We start from the raw sequence: 27,895 nt of genomic DNA on the forward strand, positions 1-27,895 counted from the left end.
GCATGCCCTTTTTCGTGAAGCGTTACGAGCGATTTTAATTCACCGTTAATCGTTACCGGCCGCCTGAATTTACCGTTAAGCGTTATCGGTATATTAATCGTGAAGCGTTACTGGTCATTTTAATTCCTCGTTAAGCGTTATTTGTCATCCTGAATTCAACGTTAAGCGTTATTGAGTAATTCCTCGTTACGCAGGAAAAAGCATTTCAGTGGGTCAAGATTTCAAAATTTTCTCCAGGGAGCACACGGCTCCGGCAAAAATATGTCGGTAGGGCACCCCCCACAAAATTTCAAGCTGAAACACTTCTATTTTTCACTCTACCAGCAAAGTTTTCTCCTCAAAATTCAGGAAATTAAGTGTTTCGCGGTTCAAGAATTTAAAATTTTCCCCGGGTGCATGCCAGGCCTCCGTCGAAACAATATTGGCAGAAGGGCGTCGGCCCCCAAAGTCAAGCTGAAACTCGTCTGTAGATTTTTACAGACATCATTAAACTTAACTTAAATTACCAGTAATATTTGCCCATCGAAATGCAAGAAATAGCGGTGTCAAGAATTTTGCCCGGGAGCATGTCGCAGCTCCGGCGAGGTCTGGAGGGCGTGACGCCCCTCCAAAATCAAGCTGAAACTCTTCTGTATTTTTTTTTAAAATATAGATGTCATAAAACTTAGCTTACTCTTCAGGAAAATCCCCCCCCCCTCAGAATGCAGGAAATAGCGTTTCAGAGGGTCAAGATTTCAAAATTTTCGTCGCGCCTTCGGCGCTCGTCATTGTGATCATGAAATTAAAGCGTTCGGAGTAGGCGTGCGAGAATGGCATAGCGTAATAGGTCTCCTGCCACAAGATCAGGACGACTAGTGGCAAAAAACCGTCGTCTTCAGGGGTATCTCATGTTCTAAAAATGCTGAATTTACCGTTAAGCGTTATCGGCCGGCCTGAATTTACCGTTAAGCGTTATCGGCTGGTCTGAATTTACCGTTAAGCGTTGCCAGGACCCCCCCATGCAGACCCTCTTCACAGTCGCAGACCCGCCGACTGTTTATTTTCTCCTCATAACCGAGGAATGGCGGGGACAAGGGATGGCCTGAGTCGGCAGTGGGTGCAGGCTAATATTCTCACCTGTCAGATCATCATCATCTATCAGTCACTGTCTATCAATTACGTGTCTGATCATGATACATGTACTACTTTCTTTCCGTGCCTTTATGTCGTTTCATCTTTCATCCATTTTCTTTCTTGTTCCTTCGATTTGTCTCAATTTTCTTCCCGCGTTCCCTGTGGTGTCTTTACCCTCCATCCTTACGACTCCTGTAGTCTCTACCAAACTTATTGGGTCGCTGGAAAAATAGCAAAAAAATGTCCCAATAGGCTGAATAATCTGCCAGAAGAGTTATCCGGCCGATGAGATACACATTTGGTACCCAAGTGTTTTTTTCCAACATGCCAAGGATTCTGGTAAAGACAGAAGTTTCCTCTGAGTGACAACTATCTCCATCCCCATCCCCATGCACCCCCCCCCCCCCCCCCCAACACACACACTACGCAAGTTCATGAATATGCCACCGCCCATACTTGGGTGATTACCGTGATGACTCTCAGCAATTTGCGGATTTACGAAATTCTATGATAAACTAGTTCCCGACGTCGCTGCAATAAGTCATGATTTAAGTCCGGATTACGGACGGATCACGCACGACAGTCGCCGCCGACGCACCGTCACGTGACGCCCCCGATTGTAATTAAAGGCGGAAAATGGAATAAGGCAGAAGTTAAGGAGACTTGCTTAAGAAGTTTTAGCAGTGGCGGTGTCAGGTGAACTTATTGGATTACTTCCACGGGGTCGTTCATCACCTGCCTTCTTGAAATAAAGAATTGGTACCGAGGAAGGAAGGCAAAGACCGGATAATGAATTTTTGCCGCGACAGGTCCTGACTCTGCAGACAGATAATAGAACATCGGATTGATATTAACATGATCCATCAGCAAGATTGGTGGGAAAGCAGAGATGGCGGGATAGGTGGGGCGAGGCTGGAGTGTCACACAAAAGAAAGAAAGAATAGATAAAGGGGACAGGAGAATTCTGTGAAGAAGACAAGTGAGTCTGTGTGTGTGACGGCAGAGGCGCACAGCCACACCCCGCCCTGTATTTCCCATCCCTTCCGTTCCATGCACTTTCCCCTTGTTGTGTATTGTCTGCCGTGTCGAGGTACACGTTGCTTGTGATCTGACACTCCCCACCCCGGCCAGGTTCTGGGACAGGTCTGTCGCGTGACGCAAGTTGTGGTTAGACCAGTTTAAAGCACGCACGGTCCCGCTAAAAGCTCCCTCGTCAGAATGGTAATGCCGACTTCGGCTCCGCTGCTTAGAATCGTCCCTCTTGGCATCTCCGCGGAGCTGCCTCCCTACCCGCTCTAATAAATCGAATCTGCCCGCGCCTCTCATCAGAAATATAGATTAGATTGGGAGCTTGCATACATGTATGCACGATCTCTCCCGTCTATCTCCGCAGCCGCTGACAAGTTTCTACCGGGACCACAGCTACTTGGAGTAAGCGGGGAAACAATACGCCTGGAAATCTGCTCGTCACAGATACCGGGGCCAACAAATTGGAGGTGAGTCCAACTGAAATTAGTCTTCTCGGAAATTTTTACTGGGGGAAAATAATTCACTCTATTCCTCATCATTCGCCGGCGGCTATTTTGGAGACGGATGGTTGGGTGAGGCGGAATTTATGGTCGTTTATAGCGTTTTGTGTTTTTCTATATTTGGTGTCAGGATGTATTGTTGCGCGTCGTAATTTTGGGGCGGGGAAAGACGACGATTATTTTCCCGAGGAGGGTGCATCACACACACGGTAAAAACGGCGCCGCGAACTTGACTTGATAATGATTCTAAGAGAAATGATGCCGTTTAAGCTTACGACCAAAAATATACCATTTTCGATAACTTTGAGGTGCAGTTTAGAATATTTTTTTGCGAATACTTACATGTTTACAGCGAATTTGTCTTGTATTTGTGTAGTAAGCACATTTGTGTAGTCGATATTGTAATGTTAACCTTTCGGCCATGAGAGGCACTTCGGACAGACGCGCGCTCGTAAGCTCGGACACGCCGAGCTGACCTCCGGTGTCCCTGATTCTGGGACATCACACCTGTCCGGCCCAGGTGAGGACAGATCAGCAGGACGGTATGCGACTCGTCGTACCCAGCGGGCACACTTTAACCGTGTCAAGCGGGCGGAGAGCTGCCCGCGCGCGCCCTGCCGTGCGACATTACCGCGCGGTAATGTGTAGATACTTGTAATGAAAACTGTTCAGAGCCTTCCATGGCTTTGAAGAAAAAGAACCGCTGACGACAAACATTTGGTTCTGCCGTGAAACCTAACCCCGCTGTCCCCCAGCTGACCCGCGCGAAACGCCCGCCAGCCGGATCAAGTGAGAGAAAACCAAAACATGTTCAAACTTCTGCGGGGAAGTTGATTGTGCCTCGTCACCTTGACCTGCAGAATCGCGTCTTTGCCCCGTGATAATACAGGGACACGGTCCCTCCATGTAGCAGGTATCGTGTTGGTTAGAACATCCTCCCCTATCTCAGTCTGTTTTTGTCGTTTTGTAACAGTCATTAGAAAGCCGCAACTTTTCGTGCCCGACTCGACTAGTTGGCAACTTCTCCAGACAAAGGAATTTGCGTGATTTAGTACCTTGTCGAAGTAGACTTCATTAGCGTCCCTCTCCCATAATAGAATCCGTGACAACACCAAGCCGGGGGTTCACTAACGTGTACTTGACCACTATGTTACGTGCGCAAAGGGTCACAAACAAATCTAAAGTTTCACACCTTGTGGTGTCATGGACAAGTCGTTGTTGCTACTGCCGGCGCGAACAGACGAATTATCCTGTGTTAGAACGTATCAGTTGCGCACGCCCACGTGTAAGTCGTATATGGTTGAAGTTTGGAGGGTCATTTTGTAGGTTCAAACACACAAACTTATCAAAACGCTGCGGTAATGTGGTTGTTACGTAGATCAGGTGTACGGACAGGTAGGCAGCCCTACAGGTGAGGCCTGTGATCTGTTATCTCAAGTTAATTTTTGATAAGAACTTCTAGCGAACAAACTCTTTCGTCCGTGGAGTTGATCTTGGTGAGTTCATGAATGTATGAAAAATGATCTCTTCGGTTATTTAGTAGTTTTTACGTCAGACATAAGAAGCTTATACAAATCTTCCGTATAGTAACAACTCCCAGAACACCCATTACCAACGCGATCTAACGCTTTTATTAGGACACCTTAGGCTCCTAAATGTCAAACATGGACGCAAACTTGGAGCTATGGCTGGCCTTACGGGGTACAAATGAACAGTTATTTGTTTCATTTCTGGTAACCATTCGGTACCATTCATTACAACAAACGTAGAGGACTAAATCAACAGAAAGAATAACAGTGGACAGTAATAAACAGCTATAACCAACTATATAAGGAAAACGTATGACTTTGGTAGGTATGACAACAAAACACGGAGTGTTCTCGTTTCCAGGACACCTCGTTCCCGTGGAACAGTCTACATAGGGTTCCCGTTTGCATGCAGCAATGAAATTGGAATTGACTTCTCCGCTCGACCTTGCCATATATAAATGACATTAATAACCAAATAGCAAAAACACATTAATTATATCGTACGCCAGCAGACAGCTTCCCCGATCTCCCGACGGGCCAGGACACGTACCGCACGTTTCCAGAACTGACGGGATCGCACACGCCGATTTTACAAGTTTACACATTCGCTTCAAACGTTTTCATGACTCGGAAAGGTTTGTGAATATTGTTGGAAGGATGTACTTTGTTTTGAGGGTCGCTGAACCCGCTGCAATCAACACAAGCAGTCAGTCAGAACGCACGGCGCAGCAGAGATTGTCCGCACCCTGTCGATGGCAGTTGGAGAAAATTGAGATCTCAAAGTAAAAAGTTCTCTCGTATATCAATCATGTTGGTCTCTCCCACTATCCTGGAGCAACAAGGGAGCTCTGGCTGCTCCAAAACAAATTGCCATGCGTATCAAATAGCAGAACGGGAAATTACGATGTATCTATCATTTGTCAGGATTCTCGGCCCAAGTTTGGATGATTATTCCTCTCCCTGCACGCTCCAGAGTTCTGTGCCAAGGGCAAGGCCTCGTGTATGTAACAGAACGGCTCGAAGATGTGCTAAGTACTGATCCCTGAACAATCTGGCACAAGTTACAAGGTTGTAAAATGCAAACATTGCAACATCACATGCAATCATTTGTACACACGAACTCTCCGCTACAGTAAGAGTTTACGCTGAATGTGAAACTCCGGGTTATCTGTCTGGCGTCATGGTTAGGAAAGGGCTTACGGTTGTAATGTGCTTTCGTAGCGTCTTTGATTATAACTTCATCGTTTTAGCAGTACGTCTAAAAGGACTCTCCAGGCTTGTTTCAAGATTATGTGAAGTTTGTAATGCGTGCAAAGTGTTAGGCAATCGTTATATTAGGTAGGCAGATACGTGTATATCATAGATAGATACAATAACCCTGTATAGAAAGCAGCAGTACTGTTATACACAGAGAAGGATTAATGAAACTGAAGGAGACAAGACTGATATTTGTCGTTGACATTTATTGTATGATAATGAAGACAGCTCACTTTTGTTTCGTGTTCTGGAGGTCAGCGTGTGCCTCGAGTCTTTCATCAACCTGTCGGCTTATTGTCCAGCACAAGTGAAAGAGACAGATAGTTGATTGACAAGCAGTATTGCTAAATGAGAAATAAAACGACAATTTTGACTTCTGACAGGAGCAAAAAGATGCATTCGAGGTGTAAACAGGTGGTTTCATGCTTACATGAGACGACGATACTCTTTGGAACGTATGCAAGTATTTAGAGCACTTTTCCCGTCTTACCTTTGCCCAACAGCTGAAGTCTCGTATACGAGGGATAGTTTTTTTTGGTACTGATGCTCCTCCTCTTCTCCTGCTATCTCCCCGGCAACATCGCATGGGTGCACTTCGCCAGGCGGCGTCTGTGTCAAGAACACCAATAATTTAGATGGGGGAACGGCGGTGCCCGTGTGTGTGTTTTATAGGCTGGGACGGCAGGGCAGTTCCCTGTGCATCAATTCCACACCCTCGCCTTAACATAGACACACTTTACTGCTGCTCTTTCTGTTCTTTGTAAGATGAGGTGTGTCCCATTGTATCATGTATGATAATGCTACTATGTGTAGTATTAGATCTTAGATGTGTGCTGAAAAGGCGTTTTAATGTCACTATATTCCATAGGTTTCTATTGTTGTTAATGTATACTGTTCTTCTTTCATTGTTCATTGTCTCATCCATTTAATTACTCACTCACTCACTCATTCATTCACACGCTCTCACTTACTCACTCACTCCTCTTGGACTGCATAGTTCGTATGTGTAGAAGACGTAACATGGGTGTGGCTCACAAACCCATCGTATATTCAAAAGTGGTCAAGAATACCTCAAGATATTCATATATGAAAAATATGAAATCGTCGCAGTTCTAGTAATATTCAGCCCAACAGCCTGTGATACATGCCAGGTTGGGCGATGTCCTGTTGGACATGTTTTCCTGCACACCTGCGTGTTTGTTATGACAGTATGAACGTACACAACAACAACAGGCGACCTCCCGGGCGGAGACCACACGTGAGGCGACGCGTACTGCCCCCGGGCGCAGGTAGCGGGGCCGGGTACCCACCCCTGTCGGCCCAGGTCGCCAGTCCCACCGCCCGCCACCCTGCCTCGCGCCCCGCCTGAGTACCGACATCTGGTTGCTAGGCCTTCCCGGTGATAAATGGTCAGATATGAACCCCCATCCATCATATTTCGTGCTGCTTAGCCCCAACCTTGAGACAGGCAAATTCCGTAAAATCGGACATTTTCGCTGGGGGGAAAATAGTTCAATTACACGCGATTTTAGCTGTGCAGTTTCCCCCAGAAAACCTCCCACCGAGAAATAAAAATTATACGTATGGAGACGCACCGTGCGTTCTCATTCCTCATAAAACCGGCGGAAGAGATATAAGTGGATGAAATACGGCCCATACAATCTAAACGACGCAATACCTGTTATTTTCTATTATTTTATTTCAATTTCCTTAACATGAGAGCGACCCTTAGAGGCCCTTAAGTGCCCTGCTACTCAGCAGACAATGACAGACAATATGGAACTTCTGCCGTGTCATTGTTTGTAGGAGATGTGGGTACTGCCGCTCCATTTCATCCCGCCCGTAGAACAAAAGTGAGTTCGTGCATATTTAATACTGACCCCGGACATTGCGTGAGCCTCCCGCCAACACTGAGGTGCAAAAGTATAACGAGAACGCTTCACAGGTGAGGCGACCATTTACACCTTACCTCTCATTAAACAAATACTGAGTCAAGATGACAACAACAATGGAGGCTGTACACGGAGTACTTCGCGTGCAATAAATCAGCGGGACAATAAACTGGTGCAGTTATGAGTAAACCTCTTCGTTTATCATGTACTGAAGGTCGTTAAGGGCATCACTGCGAGTCACAACGGTCGTGGCGAATTGTTCTGTACAACTCGCAGAATCGCACGATCGGGAGAAGAGCTGATACGCCAGTCATGAATAATTTAGACTGGAGAACCCGCCCGTATAGCTGGATGTATGTAGTGCGGTAATGCCCGGCTCGGTGGGGCGATCGCTAATGTTGTTTCCCCTTCCACTTAGCTGTTGTTGAGAAAGTTTACACGGAGTGCGGATCGGCAATTAAAGATGGCTGGGGTTAGCGTGGCGCCACGCGGACACTGAAAATGGAAGGTCGTCCATCGCCGCGATCTATCTTGGATTGTCTGTGGTGCTTTACGTTGTGGGGAGAGCTGATCTGGCGGCGTGTCTGATAGATTCACACCAGGCCGGCTCACAAGTACGCAGACTTCCGCGCAGGGTGGCGGGATTAGCTCAACGACCGCGCTGGATACGATCGTAGTCGAACGTTTGTAGTCTTCCGACTGGGGTGCCATAACTGTATAAGTAACAACAAGAGTCGCATCATTCATTAAAATCCGCCCGACTTTTACAGTGCTCATGAAAAAAGAGGGGAGCAGACATCAGACGGTATATTGTAGCCGAAAGGATATATAGATAGGGATCGTCACCAGAGCATAAGTACACACGGTCTCACAGAGGACATAAAAGGTGCAATAGAATATTACGAATGAGGGAAAATACACCTGTATACATAATGGACATTGGTTTCACATAACGTTAGGTGGTGACGCAAGAAGCGTGTAGGCTTGCACGAAAACTTTGAGAAAAACTTTTTGTTTTAAAAGTTGGGTCAACATAGGGGCGTGGTTCATTTAAGGTAGCTTCTACTCATAAAAACGAACTTTACTCATCATTTAAGTCCGGTTGGAACAGACACAAGCAAAGCAAATGAAAAGAACGTCAGAGTAACAATGTACAAAGTGGACATGATGAAAGAGCACAAACAACAATATTATCATCAGGCGTTTTTGACTCTTTCGTTCGGTATTGCCCCTTATATGCACCTGCATTTCTGTCGCAAATTATTCAAGCAAATATTATTCCAAATGACCTAATTTCAGCAATAGGATTGGTTACTTGGAGGGAAAAATAGAAAAAGGAGATTTGTCCATGATTGACTACAGTTGGGAACTTCTAAATGGAGTTAGAAAAGTTTTACTTTACAAGTTACACCAACTATGTTTATTTCTGCTGTAAGGATAAAGCAAAATAAAAATGTTACTATAGCTAGCTTAAAGTTTTTGTTAAGCTAGGACATTCGCTGATGCTATGAACAAATAAAAAACTTTCCTTGAGTCCCTGTCGATGAATAAATGCTTTTACTTTCAGTTTGATGGCATAAACAATTCATACACTGATACAGTCCACGGAAGTTTTTTTTTTCCTTTCCGAATTCTTCCAATAATTTTCTAATCCCAAAACTTTTAGAAATACATTTCCAGATCTAGTAACAAGGTCCAAAATAGGAAAAAGTATCGTGGATTTATGAATATCACAATAGGTAGATAGTTTGGACTAGCATAGATAGCCAAGTTGAATCTAATCGAATCCCTTTAATATATTTTCATTTTGATGGCATAAACAATTCGAACACTGATACAGTGCACTGAAGCTTTTCCTTTCCGAAAACATCCAATAATTCTCTAATCCAAAAACTTTTATATATGCATTTCCAAATCTAGCAACCAAGTCCAAGATAGCAATACATATCGTGGATAAATGAATACCACAGTAGAAATAGGTAGATAATTTAGACTAGCATAGATAGCCAAGTTGAATCACATCGAATCCCTAAGATATTTGAGCTGCTTGTTGTATTCTTTTTGGTCCGCTGAACAGGGCACTGCGTGTGTCTGTAGTGGCGTTTTGTCACTTCATAAATCAGTAGAACATATAAAGGAAGTTAAAATGAAGAAAGGTGAGGCTAAAATCCCAGGGACTTACCTGTCCGATCACCTGACGTGTGTCGGCGTTTTAAGTAGACGTTACATCAACAAAACAGCTACAAGAGAATTGATTGCCACCATCAAAGATGAATGACTCGACGAGAAGTTTCACAATTTTTGCTTTGATTTCTGAAAAAACTTCAATCACCGCAGAGATCACGTTATGTATCAAGAGTAGTTTGTACCTACGCGGTCATTAGCGGGACGACCTGTGTAGAAAGTGGACGAATTCGCACCTCAAGCAAATGGTGGGAAGACAAATCGGACAGCCATAAGTGCATGCCCACATCTGAAGGCCAGCTCTGTATTTCGCGCTCGGGATTTTCGACTTTCTCCCCGATCGCCTGAGTTTAGCTAGACTGGGATTTAGCGGTGATTCCCGCATATACAGAGAACGATTGTTTTCTCACGAACAAACGACAAGGGTAAACAGAGACAAATTTCTCCCGCGCAAATGAAAGCGGCGGGTGAAACGGTGCCGTGCACTTTGCCATCTACGCCGGGAGAGCCGTGGATTTGGCCGATAACACGTCTGGTCGCGTCCCTCTCTCCGGGACGTGGAGTGAGCAAAAGGAAAGGTCTGATTTTGTCCGATGCACTTTTCGTTTCTCGCCTGTGTCACGGCCGTATATCTGACCCCGTAAGCCCCTGCCAGCCAGGGTCACATACGTGCGAGACAACCGCGACTATCCCGCCGGCAAACTCAACTTTTCCGCCAAACTTTTAACCAGGAACAGAGCAGGCGACTGGACCGCAGTACTTTTGTACTGACGAGAAAAAACAAGGCACAATCATGAAGAAAGAGTCATACAGACTCGCGTCAAGGACTGAATAGTTTGTGTAGAAAATAAACAGCTTTATTATACTAATGTGGGCATCCGCCATGAAGTTCAATATAACATCAAATATACTTGAAAGATAGAAATAAGCACACACCAACGGAAGTACATGTAAATGTAGATCGGGTTTTCTATAAATCTTTGTATCGGCTCTGTAACAGCTAAATATTCTACAGAAAACATGACAAGTAGAAAAAACCGCAATGTCCTCCAAATCCCCACTATTTGCTCTAGAGCTACTCTTGGTGTTTTTCAGAGATGCATGTTGAGCTGACAAATGAGCAGCGCCTCGTGAAAAGAGCCCCCAGATGCTTTCAGGGAGACCTCTTCTCCTGACATTATCTGTGAAAAATGGTCGGGGGATTCATCACACCTCGCCTATCGTCCCTACACACCCATATGTATCATGACATCTCGGGCTATTCTGGCCCGCGCACCCTTTTAATTTCGGCCGGCGTGTTGTTTCATCAATCACGGGGCTGCCGTGGACCTTTTCCGTCCTCGTTCATTTGGATTTCCCCCTTCTCTGTTCTCTCTCCTCCTCGCAAATACGTCCCTCCTCCACCGCCCCGTGAAAACGCTCGGTAATACTCCCGCTCAAGATTCCAGACGCGATAGCGCCGCGAAAGTTGGCCTGCACTTTCCCTTTTAAGATAACTATCTTCGAACGTTTCAGGAAGGAAGAGAGGAAATGGCTAAAAAGGAGAGCGGAATGGTAAAATGATGGACAAGGGCTGCCCTTTCTGGTAGCTCCGGGCCGAGAAAGACGAAACTCCAATAGAGCCCGCCTCGTGTGCTGCGACTTTCCCCAGAAACTTGCACAGCGCCAGATTAAGCGTGTTTCACCAGTGATGAATATAGCAGCGCACACTCAATTGATGTTCATGCTCAGCAATTGCTCGTTTATCGATATTTTGATGGGATTTTATTGCGGATTTGTTGGAATGAATGATGAATTGGAGTATTTCAGACGGAGTTAGAGCCAGTGCTGTGTGAAGAATTGCTAGTTTTATGATACCGCGTCGTTAGGAAAAAATTACATTGAAACTACCATGTGTAAAAATGTCGTTTTCGGTCCATTTGAATCAGCCAGCAACGTTCGGTCTTTATGAACGTTTCCTTCTAAAAAAATCCACGATATATTAAGAACAGAGGCCTAACTAATCTTTCCAGCATTGAGCCGAGAATTAACGATCTTGTTCTTGCATTGTTGATGTCATTAGATGACTCGCAAGTCCGATTGTTCGCTAAAGATCGCTCCTGTATGCAGTTTGACAGCTCGACGCTGCCCGCCCATCATGTTCAGTTACACCGAACAAAATAATTTTCACGCTAATAAGGAGATGTCAAATCACGTACTCCACTGCACAAAATAGATGTAAGCGATAGCGGTGTTTGCGTCGGTATGGGAGCTGGGTTTGCTGTCCCTTTTTCTGCACATTGTGTGGGAAAACTGGTCTCTGAAACCCGACCGTGGATGTGATATGACGTAGTATGTAGCTTGTTTGTCTCTCCGTCTGGCTGTGTGTTTGATGTATTGTTTTGCCGGCATCACGGCGGTATGATGTCCCTATCTGTCAGGTCCTATCACCGTCTACAAGCCCGTGCGAGCCGACGCCTCTGCCGCCAGCCCACTGGCAGGTCCGCTTTAATAATTAATAAAGTTTGGTGCCTAAACGGCGTTCCTGCCGCACGGTATAACTCCGCTCATTTTTTATGACATTGTGTTCCTGAAAAATCCTCGCCTGATCATTTTCTTCCGAATCACCTGACTGTACAAGAGCACACACCCGACTTCTTTAAGATCGAGGCAGATATCTCCGGCAAAGATTACTTGTCATGTTAAATACTTTTCCTATTCGCCTAAGTGTTTGCGAAGCCTTACGTCTCATGAAATTAGCGTTTTTCGTTCGCCAAAAACGAGACTGGGTCGTTTTGATGAAGACTTAATAATTGATGAAGTTTAATTGCTTCCCGTATAGATGGCCCTGCATATTCATATTCAGCGAGAGGGATAATTGTATTTTCGTTAGAGCAGTGTCTAAGTGGTGTGAGGGTCACTGTGCAGCGAAGGTGGGACGATAGGCCCCGGGTCGGCCTAACTTAATTTGGACAGCGGCGGGCCCAAGGAGCGCCGATAAAGAATCACAGGTAAAATCCAACCCATATATTACGCATCTTGTCTCTTTCTAAATCCAGATTGCCGAAGTTAAGTATTTGATTTTCAACTGACAAAAATACCCCACGGGAAGAAAACAGGAAACAATACAAATGTATCTCGTCGAGCGCTGTGAATTTATGAACATTCGCAAACCTGTATAGAAATCAACTGTAATTTTCCGCTGTGCAAAATACCGTATCGCGTATGAATGTTCTAGAATTGTTGAAGGCATTCAAACTGCATATAAAGGGCATGTAGTTAGTGACCTTTAGCCACATGGATCGTTAATTGCATCGTTACCATGGCAACATTTCCATGGTAATCACTCATGTTAATTAATTATTTCTCCAACGGCGTTGTGAAACGGTTGTTCTGAAGAGGGAAACTATCCACAATCTCTGAGAAGGATTGCTGGGTCGAGCTGGGCTCGTCGGAAAAATAGGCATAACAAGATCGTTTGTCAAATCTGTTGCTGAGACAAAAATCACAGCGCTGCCATTTGTATCGGATAATATCGCATGTGCCATTGCTGTTATGTTAACGTTGTATTAGATTAATAGCACGATAGCCATGATAGCGAAAGACCAAAAAGCTTCCCATGCCATGGCATTGTTCACTAGTAAGGTATACTCTGCAAGCTGACGCGCTGCGATGATCTAAAGCTTCGTTGGGGGCAAAATCACATCATCTCATCGTTCAAGGTCGTTTTGTTTCGTTCCAACGTCGGCTTTAATGCTGACGTGGTGAGATTGAAGGTGTGCAGGTGCACCCTGCGGGCAAACTTTCATCACGGGAGGGGCACACGTCACCGCCGCACGAGCACGCCGTCCGTTCTCCCCTCTCCTCCGCTCCCGCCAGCCGGACGGACATTAGTTCATCCAAGGATGAAAAGGTGTAATTAATGACGATTGCAGTAACCTCGAAGTGCATAACTGGGGCCTTTTGACCCGGGAGTGTCTGCGCGCTACATTAACATCGCAGGCAGTTAGGGCGCTACTTTTAGGTAAATGACTCGGTTGTACCTTCTCTTGGACGAAAAGGCAGGAAGGCGTTTCTATCGCATCGGTGTGAAGTTGATGACTTGTACGTACGACAATTCATGTTAAAATTCAAAAATGCAGTAGTAATTTACATTGTTAAAAAGCCATGCATTTATGGATATATCTCCGCCGTTCTTCCACGTGTGTGGCGGCTATGAACACATGTCATGTATAACCCTGTAGCACAGTCAGTATTTCAACTTTGATTAAGCCACACAGAGGCCGACCATATATGGACTATAATCACAAAACCTCCTTTACTGACATTGGAGTTGTAGATGAAATTGACTGTAGCGATCGCCATTATAGGGTACATGGGACCATTTCCGTCGGGTTCGTTAATGAGTTGGAATAAGCCCAAGTACGCCGAGAAGGACGGAGGAAGTAGCGCAACTTTGTTCCGGTGTCAGGGAGACCCCCGCACGTCGGAGCACCTCAAATATACCCGCATCTCCGTGTCCATGGCCTAGAAAGTATAAATTTGCACGAAACGAGAAATTATGCCATTTGTCGACAGAACAAGGTGCGGAGAGTTATGGTCGTGTACGCTGCCCAATCCCGCCATGGGCGGTGAGAAATAACCGTATATTTCGGCCCGGCAGGTTGAAACTTTGTTGTGGTGACGTTGTGGGTTCAGGCCGCGGTCCTGAGAACAGGTGGTAGCTTTTGGCCACATTTCGTTTGTGTATTTATGCACGCCTTATTCTCGCTCTTGTGCGTGTCCTGGAGGCGTGCGGAGGTCGCCTCCTCGCGACACTGTAGAAGTTGTCTGTGCTGTACAGGGAGTCAAAGTTCGCAGTGCTAAAATAGTCCAAACAGGTGGTACAGTGTGATGTATGTTCTAGGTCAGCAGCAGGCCCCGCCCCGTCCCGCTCTCAGCGTTCTGTGGGGGTGCGCGCTCCAAACTTCGGGTAACAAGTCGGAGACCCTTTGGCCTCGCCGCCATGAATCAGGCCGGGGTGGAGGAACCTGGGCAGGATTGATGGAGGACTTTCTGGTCTCTCCGAACTCATCCACTTCCTTCTGGATAAACATGAACACAGCCAGCGGAAGATGGATGTGACTTTCAGGAAGAACACGGACACTGAGAGCCTCACATCCGCGCTGCCAAGAAAGTAGCTAACTTTCCCTGGAGACGTGCCCGCCTGGAGTCGCCGGGGCACGCGGCTTCGGCTGTTGTTGTTTTGGGGAGAAGTTAGCGCACGGGTCACAGAGTGGGGACGCCGGAGCGGCCCCAAACCCGGGGTTTGTAGCCATAAATATCCGGCTCCTGGCAGTCAGTGTGCACAAGGCAAAGTTTCTCCCGTTTTATACCACCAATAAATTTCACTTGGCGACTTAAACCCTTACTCCTGGAACACCGATACACTGTGTGGAGTACTAATATGCCTGTAGTTCATATCATCCTTAAATAAATCCACCAGGCTCGGAGATGTGCAAACCATCAGAAATCTTGCAACAAGTTCGTTTTTACTTTGATGACGACGTCATTCAGCGCTTTTCTGCCTCTCTTGAGTTGAGAACATGACCAAAGTGTGAATGGGTGACCTGTCCACGTGATGTGGCGGTTGTTGGAGTACACGCCGACGCAGTTGTGAAAGCAAAGCTATTTGTCAGCAAATGGCCATACACAATTAAGCGCGTGTTGACACGTTTGCGCGAGAAAATTGACTTGAACAAACGAGACCATTCACAAGTGTGCCTACTCCCAAATTCAGCTCTCACTGTCAAGTTCGTGACCCCGGCAAGCCAAATCGACTTTACCTTCATTACCCAAAGTACGGGTCATGCCGGAGAGACACCGAGGTCTCGCGGCCGCCATAAGTTAGGTCGTCGCCGTGTCCCATTTGTAACCACCCGAACCTACCTACCAGCATGAGTCACCCGCTAAGAATGCGTGACAGAAGTGGCTAGTGCTAGTAAAAATGCAGAAACCAAAGTTTACCGTGTGTGCGCCACGGTGGCGGCGGTGTCGCTAGTCTGCAGGGCCGCCAGATCATCCTGTCACCAGCCTTGTTGAGCTCAAGTTGCGCCATGAGCTGGAAGTGACAAACTAATCCAAGTGCAAGTCTAGTCACTCTGCGTATCCTTCCCCAACACCCAACGTTGTCCGAACGACAAGACTGGACCTTCTGACAAACACCGCTGACAAATGGCAAACCAAAAAGCGACGACAACATAACAGCCTGCAGTAGGAGGTTGACGAACGACTGGATGAATGATTGTTTGTCCACAACACTGTTTCACAACGTACATAAACTCTGAGCAGAAGAGGACCACTTTGGCTCCAATTCTCCATGACACCTTGAAGACTAATCATGTAGTTTGCAAAGACTTTGGCTGGGCAGACCAAACTACGAACAGGCGTGGACAAAAGTTCAGGTTTTATTGCTCACTGCCGTCACAAATCATGACTACACGCTAGCTACAAACTTTGTTATGAGGCTGTAGTTCACTCGGAGTCTAGCACTCTATCTTTAGTCGGCCAGCAGTTTTCTCCTTAAAGCTGTGTTTGGTATAAGAGTAAGGAGCTTACAGAAGTATTCTTTTTTTAACAACACAAGCAATGGTAGCTGTCATCGCTAGACACACATAAGACTGAACTCGTACTCTCACCACAACATGAACAATGATGAATGAATTTGAAACACAACACATATTGTTACACATGAACCGACACATGCAAAAATAACCCAGTATTTTCCTGTCCTACCTGTTTTAATCATGATAATCTGAAACTTGCCTCGAAATATTTTACAACCGGTAAAATATTGGGCAGTTGATAAAGCTTATAATGCTGTAGACGAGTCAGGTAATCTAAAAAACTATAGTTTTATACTTATAAGTAAAATATCAAAATACAAAAATAGTGACTCTCTTTTGGGATTATGCACATATAATTTTCTCCCATTCTGAATAGATACTATAAATACTATAAATGATGAAACTAAACTTGAACATGTTGACGAATATGCAATATTTGGCTTTTGTACCAGAGATTCACGCTATAAGTATGAGGGACAAAAATCAGAACATAGAATTCTTTGTTAATTGGTAGCTTTAACATATATCTGAGGTTTTATCAACCCAGAAAACAGACGAAGTGTAGTTGTAGAGGACATAACGGTGGCAGTAGTAGTAGAGTTGTAGTAAGAAATATCATTTAGACGCCATTTTGCGACATAAAGAATTTATGCAAAATGAGTACAAATCTTATCTCCATGAATAAGATACGATAAATATATACTTGACGCTAAGCAATATAAAGCGATTCTACGACTGAATATTACATGTCAGAAAAATGGATTCCAAACTAAATGAAAATATAAAAAACATATATATCATTGGTGTATTCTTAGACATACTACTACACACGTTTGTCCGTAAAAGTTTGCTTGAAATTCATCATCTAGTTTGTATTATTTCAAGCTAAACGTACTGTTCTCAGACTCATTGCTACACTGTGAGGCTTGTCCATAGTGGTATGCTTGAAATTCAACATTGAGCTTGTATCATTTTAGCTAGAATGCTACACAGGTCTTACCATAGTCCTATTATTAGTTGGCTTGAAATTCAACATTAAGTTTGTTTTATTTTAAACAATACTGTTCTTAGACATAGTTACCTACAGGCATGTCCATAATAGTTCGCTTGCATTTCAACATTTTGAGCTAGATTTTTAATGATAGTGTCCTAAATGTGTGAGTTTACCAAGCCTTTTTGAAATTCAACATTTAGCTTTTAGTATTTTTAGGCTAGACTGTTCTTAGACATACTATTACATAGGCGTGTCCATAGTAGTTTGCTTGTAATTCAACATTTAGTTTTTATTATTTAAAGCTAGTTTTTTAAATGATATTGTCCATCTGCAAGCGTGTGAGTTTACCGAGCCTTTTTGAAATTCAACATTTAGTTTGTATCATTATCATTTAGTTTGTTCTTAGACATACTACTACACAGGCTTGTCCATAGCAGTTCGCTTGAAATTTAACACTTAGTTTGTATAATTTCAAGCTAGATTTTTGATAACGTTTGTATTATTTTTCGGCTAGACTGTCCTTAGACACACTATTACATAGGCGTGTCCATAGTAGGTCGCTTGAAATCCAACATGTAGTTTGTATCATTTTAATGAAAGTGTCTATCTGCAAACGTGTGGGTTAACCAAGCCTTTTTGAAATTCAACAATTAGTTTGTACTATTTGTAGGCTAGACTGTTCTTAGCTTTTTAGGCTAGTCTGTTCTTAGACATACTGTTACCACTCTTTGCTATTTACATAGATGTGTCCATAGTTGGTCGCTTTAAATCCAACATTTAGTCTGTATCATTTCAAGCTTAATTTTTAATAATATCGTCCATCTGCAAACGTGTAAGTTTACCGATCCTTTTTGAAATTCAACATTTAGTTTGTAATATTATTATTTAGTTTGTCTGTTCTTAGACATACTAGTGCACAGGCTTGTCCACACTAGTTCGCTTGAAATTCAGCATTTAGTTTTTGTTATTTTAAGCTTCTTAAGATTTCTAATGATATCGTCCATCTACAAACGTGTGAGCCTTTTTCCTTCTTGACAAATGGGAGCTGTAAGACTAAAGACGAGCGGCAGTTCGGATGACAACATTACTTTGTTATAGTGTCACGACATGGCGCTGGAGGGGGAGGGAATATAACATCATATCATCAGGAAATTTTACTGCCGTTGTCATACTGCTGGCAGGCGTGAACAACGTAACTGATCTCCCGCAGATGCTGTCTGTCACACAGGAAATGTAGTACTTCTCTCTGTGCTGTTGTTTAGTCTACTTTTGCCTACCTTCGCTGGCTTGTTTGAATTACAAATGTGGCACAAGGAAGATCGATTGATTGTTTAATTGGTATGATAAACCCACCTGAGGTGTGTGTGCTGTGGTACTTTTGGTGCTGTTGTGGCATTTTTTTGTCCAATCTGTCCACCTACTTTCTGATGTTCTTGACATTATACTATATATATACAAGTACGCTATACAATTTCGCACACACGTAAGTTACAGATATCCGTAGTGAATGTATTCATGAACAATCTTTATACCTGTTGCTACTGTCGTTCACTAACGTCGTGTATTATTTCTGCTTTAGCTCGTGAATTATGTGCCGTCACGGGAGATACTCTTTCATGTACTTTTAAAGATCTTAGGCGCTGTTGGGCCAACGTTGGGACTTTTGGTCGACAAAGTGCACATGACAAATGAACAGGGCCCAATAGCAGTGACCTGGCGCCCAGGAAGTAATCAGGAAAGTCATTATCGCCCCAAAACGTGGAAGTTCTTGGCCTTGATCACGTCTTGTTGGCTCACCCCTCGCTCGCAGGGGTGCGGCAGGTATGCCCGGTGAGCGTGGTCGTGTGTCGCCCACTCACGAGCGGTCCTCGGTCTCAGGATTATGGTATTTCCCACCGTTTCATTTCACTCACATATCGTTTCCTTCCGGCCGCCATACATCAAGCAATTACAGCCTGCAGGACTCGGTCGGGCTGTATTTCGGAAGGGGGAAGAAATCTAATCTGGCGGAGGTGCACTTTCCCTGCAAAGGTTCACACCGCGCATATCAGCGGACTACAAGATTTACAGCCCCGAGATTTCTTGTGCTGCCAGACCGCTCCAGTTCGACCGGATCGCCCAACATCCAGAGCACCTGTCTTTAGCCCGCCAAGGAATTCGCGCCCTCCACGACACCCGAATCAATCTTGCCCCAGCAGCGGGCGCACCTGGCCTAGATGTAAGAGAACGCCGCTGAAATCACTCGCGGCATTTCCTTGCTATTGAAGTTTTCCACTTTCAAGAAGTCTATATCTTGGTTGAGAAAGTTTCCTCCATCCTAATTTGCAGCGGAATCACTCAGATCTGTACATTTATGGGCGGAATTGATTTTCTTTGACGTTGAAAGTCCCGAAGGAGCTGCCTCTTCTTGCCTAATGTTTCAATTTTTCAAAAGTTCAGCCGACTTCACTCTATGTCGGTAGACTTGGGAGAAACCATTGCTTCTAAGTATGCGCCGTACAGATGTTTAGTTTTATAAGGTCGACATGTTGCTATCCCTCGCTCATTTTTCTTTCGAATTATGTATCTCGATTGAAGATGATTTCTTCTTCAATATCGATAGCAGATAATTTACGCCACATTCCTATTTTGAAGTAAGTTGTCCTGACACTACGCCTAACTCGTCTGGTTATTCAATCACTGGCTGTCTTACACATTCTAATTCATTTCTTTTTCTTTCTGGAATAACTCTCAGAGGCGTAACGTCTACTTAATCTCCCTTCATTGATGAAAATTGTATCAACCACCAACATGGGAGGCCGACTTTTCGCTGTGCATGCTGGGTACCTTGACGTCACGATGCGTCAGAGAGTCGTTTTCTCACGTTTGTCTCCTGAGTCGAACCACAGTTCAGATGCGTCCGATTATCCAGGTTCTGATTAGTTTAGGGATAAAGGAATAATGGTTTTATTAAAGCGGATCGCCTGAGAAAGCAAAGTCGGAAATCGCGCCTGCAATCGCGCCGCTTGTCACTCCTGTAGTTGCCTCCCCACCCCTCACAACGAGCCCTGGGTGATAAGCATTTTGCTCAGCATAAATGTCAGTTAAGATGAATTAGCGCTGTAGCTTATCATGTGTTTGTAGCGATACTATGTCATTAGCGACCTATTCCATTCATAGCTGTCCGGGCAGTTTTTTCAGTGCATGTAATTGTAAAATGCTCAGGGGAAATTAGCGGATATATGTAACTACAGTTAGAAGACAAGTTGAAATACTAAGAATTTTATACGCATAACTCTTGCAAGTTGCTGTTATTGTAGCCTTCGGAAAACACGTAGTCGAACATTTTTTCGTAATGAGATGCAGATGTCTCATGTCTAGTTCAAGGCCGTGCCACAACCTTCGCTATAGCACAGGGAAAATAAGAGCTATCGTATTTGTTACTTTATGGGACCTGTGACACATTCGTGACCAGTTAACACATTCGTGACCAGTTGACGTAAATCTGTCAAAATCTATGTTGTGGAATTTAATTGTTGTTTTTACTCAAAAAGACATAGTTTGAATTACATTTCGCCACGTTGTGCTAGCTCAAGGCTGATATTGGATTGAATATGTGATATGGTTTCATATATGATTACTTCTATTCAATCATTGTAACTGTGACTAGAAACCTACACTCCGCTTTTTGTACCAATATGAGTTTTGATAATCAAGATTACTACAAAACAACTCAAAAGAGTAAGGTCAATATGACAGTCTTGGCATTGTTCTATCTTTGTGTCATTCTGGTCGTATTGAAATATTAACAACATATCAACAGTGTCTTGAGACAAAAAATTGTGTCATCTTTGACATACATATACCAATAAAAGAACAGTTCCTGGGTTCTATGTTCTACAGTAACCGTTGCCCCTTCAAGACAGAGGTCGGTTATTACTAAAATCTATTTCCGGTACACAACCCACCAATCATCCCGTTGGAAATGAAACCTCGCAGCTTCCAAGGTGATCATAAGATCCCATTGCCCTTGCAGCAGGGACGTCTTCGCCCTCGCAGCACCTGCCTTGGCCAGCGGCCATCCCTGTCCCGGCCACACGGCGAACAGCCATGACCACGCCGTCTAAGTTTCCCCATGATTGATGACGTTCCTTAACGTGAGGGGACAGAAGCATCAGGCGGCCAATGGAACCCGTACATCTGTCCCGGCCCGAGCCGGTAATAGCCGCCCTGCCTCCCAGCTATGGGTAGAACCATCTCGTTCCTCTCCGGCACGCCATTACATTTTTCCCGCCGCTCCTGACCCGTGGAAATGATGAATGCATCTAGTTTCTCGGCCCGACCCAAGCGGCACAGCAGATACCAACCCCCACTCTTTCCCACCGAGTTTCCAGCTTGGTCCTCGAATGCTGCGTGTCGTGGAGACATTTTACAACAGCATAGTCTATTAAAAGTTACTAGTATACGCAATAGATAGTCCCCTTGATACCCGTTGTACAAAATTAGGCTTGGGAGAAAACACGTTGTAGCAAGGATGTCGTCAGGCGTAGATGACCAAGGTCATGAAGGACGTCCTCTACAATGCTGCACCCTTTGTGTCAACTGTTCTCAGCATGAAGGCTAACCGAGGATTCGAAGCCACAATCAACAGGATTCGTAAAAATATATAATATTGTATTGTAAAGTACGTTTAGCATGTGTGTACACATTATACTAGTAATAAAGAATATTGTTTTGGCTGAAGACATCCGACGGTCATTTTCTTCAATCCAGGTACTAGGTTTATTTGACCAAGTGCACTGAAAGATTTCCTCGATTCCTTTCTTTAGGCATGGATTAATGCTAGCTGGATGTTATCTGAAGTAGGCACCCCGGCAGTGCAGCTCCAGAGTCTGATCCCGCGTCCTTACCCGTGGGCAGACCTCTCCTGTTTCACAAGATGGATCCCCCTCCATCTTGACTGGAACAGAACTGGTCAAAGATGTCAAGGTCACGCGGGGTCAACCGGATTCTGATGCACTTATTTTCTAGGACGAATTCTTAGCGCTGATAGCAAGCATGCTTCGTTACCAATTGACCGGAACAAAATTTAGAAAATTCGAGGCGAGGGGAAAAGTTGGCGCGATGTTCTTGTACAGGTCTGTATTAAAACTCGTCACCTTGAACTTCGTCTTTTACAGGTGTGTGGCATTAAAGCGCCTGAAAGTTTCTGTGGCACACAGGCCTGTACTACAAACGAAAGGGACTGACTGGTCTTGGTAGTTGCAAAAATGAAACTTTTTTGAAACGGATGTGTCTTCTTTTCGGGCAAAAACAGGGCCGTTGTGTCATTGTGGTGCTAAAGTCCTACTTTCTCCCCTTTTGTTGTTGTTCCTCTTGTAGTTGTTTGAAATATATCCGCTTTGTGTCAAGATGTTCAGTTTACTTTAACTATATCTATATCTATATCCATTCTTCTGCCAACATGCCATTGCGCATCATAACAGATACTTTAAATCACGGACCCTGTGAAAGTGGTGGGCTGGCAGCAGGGTTGCCCCCAAGGCCAAACCGTCCCTCGGTGCCTTGGACCTGTTGTTGAACCGGCTCAGGACAATATTTGGTTGGCTACTTCCTAGGCAGTGAACAGTAAGAACTATTTCTGTTCAGAAGATGGCTCAGACCCTTCTTATAAATGTTCCTTAGCATCAGGATGGATAACTGAAGCACCAACACCCCCCTACAACGCCCCTGGTCCAGTTATATCATCAGGTGGTTTGAAGACGCACTGTTCTCGTCGGGATCTATGCGGAGGGGTATAGGGAGACGGGGTTGCGTCTAAAGTGGAGGGGCTACACTCTCGGAGACAGAAACATCGATACATTGCCTCTGACGGTCCGTATTTTTCAGGCTTATGTAAGAAAATGTGTTGTGCGAGAGCAGAAAGCCTTGATATAGTGTAGGATGTAGTCTGTAAGTGGCCCCAGCCATGTAAATGGATGTGTTCTATCTCGCACCGGAATCGGACGGAATCGACTACCGGCCTGAAAGGTTTTTGCCCAGTCCATTTCGCTTTGTGGCTGAGATAGGCAGATGTCAGGTAAAAAGTTCTCATTTTGCGCAATTCAAAACGTCCGAATGCATTTTCGTCATGTACACCGCGCCACTTTCCTGGCGGACATTTTGCTCGGCGCGGACCGGAAAAAGGCAAACTCTTGTAGATTGCCATCAACATGCGGACTGTTTCCGATAGTGGCTGCGAGAATGGTCGATTTTTCCCCCGGACTTGCTTTCAAAGATACACCGGGGTAATCTAGATTGCTCCGTGCACAATTGCCGTCGATTCGGGCAGAAGCTTCGCCGCAGGGCAGTAGATGGAGCCCCGCGATACGGCCGCGCGGAGGCTCCACAGAACTAGCCGAAGTGGACGCAGACAAATTGTGCACCCCCGGTCCTTATCAACGGGGGGAGACGTAGTAAAGCCACGGAATAGGTCTCTCTTGACCCACTAAACCCCTGTCTTCCCTCCCACCTTTTTATTAGGGAAACCGCGGACGATTACAACACGGCGTCGCCGGTTTGCCCTTGATAGAGAGGCGGCGCGCTGAGGTGAGCCGCGGCGCAGATGAGAAAGTGCACAAGTCCCGACCGAATCCCTTTCCTCTCCCCCAAACCCGCCGCAGGGTTCCCCCGCCACGCTTTGTACTTGGTCGAAACAGAGAAAGTCAATCATGAAGAGTGGGCTCTCGCTCCAAATCAAAAGCGAGCTCGCAAAATGAGGGTGCCAAGGTCACCGAAGAGGGAGAAAAATGGCTGAGATAATGAGACTCGACTGTGTCTGTGGAGGCGCGCACGAGAGGGGGAGAAATGAATAAAATGGTTCTGGAAGCAGGGGTGATGGATGAGGGGTGCCGTACGTATGGAAAAGAGATGTGCGCGGCCCAGGCTTCGCCAAACAATATAATGGCCGGTCGATGAACAGTGGGGGCAAAGACAGCTCCACGCTCGATACCATCCAAGATAAATCGTCTTCCGGTTTCGGTATAACTCCGATGTAAATATTTCATCTCGCCTGTGATTAGTGTCAAAAAACAAATAGAGCTATGTGACCCTTGTCTGTTGGTCGCCATGGCAACACGAAATGGAGTGCAGCTATAACTTTATTATCCCATATGGAACGATACGGACGGAACTGCGAAGCTCCATCCCACTAAATACGGCATGAAGTTTGGTCCGCTCGACTAAGTACATCCATGCAATTTCTTCTGCGGATGAAAAATGGTGAGGTGGGAACTTTTCTCATTACAGAAAAGCCGCGCGGAGGGTATTTTCCTGAAAGTCGGGATTTTGTCATTACTGGCTATTGACACGATGCTCTGTAAGTTAGAGAGCGCCATTTGCGTAGAGCATGGGACGCATGAGTGCAATTTGTTTAATTGGTATGGTCTCACGCGAGGAGGACTTCCTCTATATCACCGACCGCTCACATATCTGGATCCTCAGACGGGCGCTTCTAAGCTACAGCCGACTCTCCCGACCGCGCCAATGTGGTGCCTCGCCTCGCGGATCGTTTCCCTAAATACATCAAAGCAATTAAAGACGCCCGGTGAAAAATTACGGAAAACTTCCCGTCAACTTTCTCCCTCATTCGATGTGCGTTCCGGGATTTTGCAGCTTATTACAGGAAATCCCGGCATCGGTGCCGCCAACGTGGTCGATACTGCTGAGTCGCGCTTTCTCCATGCGCGGCGGCGAAGCTACGCGGTAAGTGAACTTGAAACGACAGCCAAACATCTCCCCTTTATTAAAGCGGCCTCGTGTTGGAATTTGTCAAAGTTTTCGTTGACAAGAAAATGAACGGATCCGAACGAATGGTGTATGTACATGTTGCACGGATCGCTTCGATCGTGAAACGCATGACACGTTGGGAATAGCATTTGGAGTAGGCGCAGCAGGGAGTCTTTGACTTTTAGCAAAGTATCGTAATAAAGGAATGTACACACAATAACGCACATTAAGTAACGCGTATATGCTTAAAGAATACATAATGATTACCAACCAACCATAGTTTTCAATTGTTGTTGTAGCCTTTTTAGGATTTCAGTATTATACCAAGGTGAGATTGACATACTGCACTTACAATCCATCCCCCTCCTAGAGTTGTCAAACTAACAACTTTTCAATGAAACGGAAATTTATGAATAAATAAAAATCAAATGGTTATCTTTATATCGTTCCTTATGGGTTGTTGTGATATGTTTATGAAATCTTCCCGACATGGGTGTCCAGCAAGATGGGCTATATACATACTAGAAAAGTGAGGTACAGATTCAAACTACTTAAGTGCATTTTCTACGGTTTCCTACATACACGAAACCTCGTAACCTCGGTTAGAAAGACAGAATTGGATTAAAAGTTATTGTCCACATTATTAGTGTAGATTGAAAAGTCAGCTGTGAAACCCAGTCTACCGTTGTCTGCTGAGGGCCGACACAGTGAGAAGAACTAAAACACGGCAGAAGATATACGTGAAGACTGTTTATACCGTGGATTTAGTTCATCCCACAGGTTCAACAACCCTGGGATCGACCATGCATATGTAATTTTTCAATTTTCTGAAGTATAGGTTTACCGCAGGCTGCACCTGTTGCAATTGTTTTATGCAAGTCGGTTAATGGGACTGCAGTATTGCTGTAACTTCTGGTTATATGTACGCTTTCGATCCGAGCGACGCTGTGCTTGGCTTACAGGATGAACAGTAGTAGGACATGATTTAGTAAGGACCTGTGATTTTCCTACGCACGTCTGTGTCTGTCCCTGTAGAAATAGTAGTAAAGCTGTCTGCACATGACAGTCCACAGGGGATCTCATGTGCGCACATTCTGGGACTTGCTACTGTTACTTTCTGTGTTTGAATATACAATTAGAACAGAGAGCCGAAACGCTGTACATTTGCCCATTTGCCTGTAGAATGTATACTGCTAGTATATGAAATAGAAATGGATATTCACGCATACAACCAAGCACTACATGTACTGTAGTATGTGCTGGAGCTATAGGTTGCAGAGACACCGTGTAGTCACTTACATTATAGTTATTGCTAGTGTGCATTATAGATGTGCCTTACAGCAGTGTCTAGTTTGTTAGTTAACGCTATAGAACAATGTCCTGGGTTTAATTGCTTTTTTGTTACATCTAATTTCATGCCATCCCCTCACTCTACACAGTCTTCCACATAGGTTTGTCAAAAGTGGACGCGTTTGCTGTTCATGTAGCTTATGACGTTGCACAGAGGCAAAGATGAGAGGTTTGGGGGGAGGGGTGATCCTGAATCAAATTTTCTTCAACAATCCAAAATTTTGGGTAGCGACGTAGTTTTTGTAAAAATTTGCAACTGATCAAATGTGACTATTACACGAGTAGTGCAAAAAACAGAGCGCGCGCAAAGTTTCCCATGCTATCCCATGATGCCCCGCGCCCTGGCATGTCCCAGCTCCCGGTTTGTGACCTTGTCGTGTTTCATCAGTGCTGTAATATGGCGGTGATGACACAGGTCTGCTCCCCGGCACCTCCCCTCGCCTCCTCCGCCACCTCGGCCACGTAATCATTCCGTACACACTGATTGCTGCAGGAGGGCAGCCCTCGTACGGGGCCGCGACACCACCTGTCAGAGGCGCGTCATGACACGTTCTGTCGGTGACGCGTCGCAACCGTGGCAGTGGAGGTCCTCCCGTCATCGTCCCTGTCAGGCCTATCTGTCCGAGCTAGCTGTGGTGCTGACTTCTGTCGCTAGTTTCGGGCGGTGGAAGTAGTTATTACAGGTGTCCTTGTATTAGTGACAGTACTGTACAACAGGCAAGTACAGCAAGGTTCCCTACCCAGCAAGGTTTAGCCTGATGTCATCCTAGTTAGTTTTCCGCGGCTCTCATACTCACCGCTAACCAACTTTTTCATAAGCGGAGGGTACAGGAGCAGCGGAAAATTAACTAGGATGGCATCAAGGCTAAACAGGGTCAATGCTGTCTCGTATATATATATATATATTGCTGCTCCATAATATCTATATTGTTTTCAATATCGGAATAGTCATTTAGGTGACATAACAGTAAGTTATCATATGACGACCAAATATTGCAAAAGTTATTACTCCATGATGTGACCGCTTATATCGCAAACCAAAGCGCTCCATTGAAGTCTGAAAAGAGAATGATTAGAGGCTGAGACCAAATTAATCCCCACTTGACCGGACTTGAAGATTTTCCTCCTCTTCAAACCGCCCGCCTATCAAGGCTATGTCACGGAGATATATTCATATTCCTGGCTGCGGCATCAGCGCCTCGCAGCCCCCTGCCGGGCGGAAGACGTATGGGAATCCCACTGTTTAATCTGTCCTTTGTGTGCGGAGACGTCGTATGCAATCTCACGCAGGTGTGCTCGCAGAGGCCAACGCGACGAGCGGGAGGATCAATCTTCGCGACGTCTGCTAGTTGGGACCCAGGATTTATCTAAATTTAACAGGATTGTATAATGTTGGCTTGCTGTGATGTTGCGCGGCTTGACTGATACCGTAGTGAGCCCCATGTTCGGTCCCGAGAACAATCTCAAAAGTTGCTGCACTGTGAAACGTTCCGATCCTCCCCACAATGCCACCTGACATTAAACTGTAGGATCCCTACATTAATCCAACATATGTTTGAAAGAAGTGATGTGACGAATAAACAACTAAGATGCGAATCAGTTTCATACGTCTTGGAAGTACATCGAGCGCCATCAACTTTTCTTTCACCATGGCAGTGAAACTACCCCAATTAAAGAGTGGAAGGAGGACAAATGAAGGCTGAAAAGCTATGTCTGC

At 45.1% G+C, this 27,895-nt stretch overlaps 1 protein-coding gene across 8 annotated transcripts in view; it reads left to right on the forward strand.

The window, feature by feature from the left end:
- Positions 1 to 2,333: 2,333 nt before the first annotated feature.
- The window catches only part of LOC136433595 (homeobox protein Meis1-like), an 80,100-nt gene continuing 54,538 nt past the window's right edge, over positions 2,334 to 27,895 (forward strand). For 2 of the 8 annotated variants that reach the window (XM_066425951.1, XM_066425958.1), the window contains exon 1: positions 2,334 to 2,609. The gene's annotated coding sequence lies outside the window, so the exon portion shown is untranslated. The remainder of the gene's footprint in view (positions 2,610 to 27,895) is intronic. The other 6 variants (XM_066425949.1, XM_066425959.1, XM_066425956.1 and 3 more) reach the window with 5 other exon arrangements.

The sequence above is a fragment of the Branchiostoma lanceolatum genome, chromosome 4, assembly GCF_035083965.1.
Source record: "Branchiostoma lanceolatum isolate klBraLanc5 chromosome 4, klBraLanc5.hap2, whole genome shotgun sequence".
NCBI lineage: Eukaryota > Metazoa > Chordata > Leptocardii > Amphioxiformes > Branchiostomatidae > Branchiostoma > Branchiostoma lanceolatum.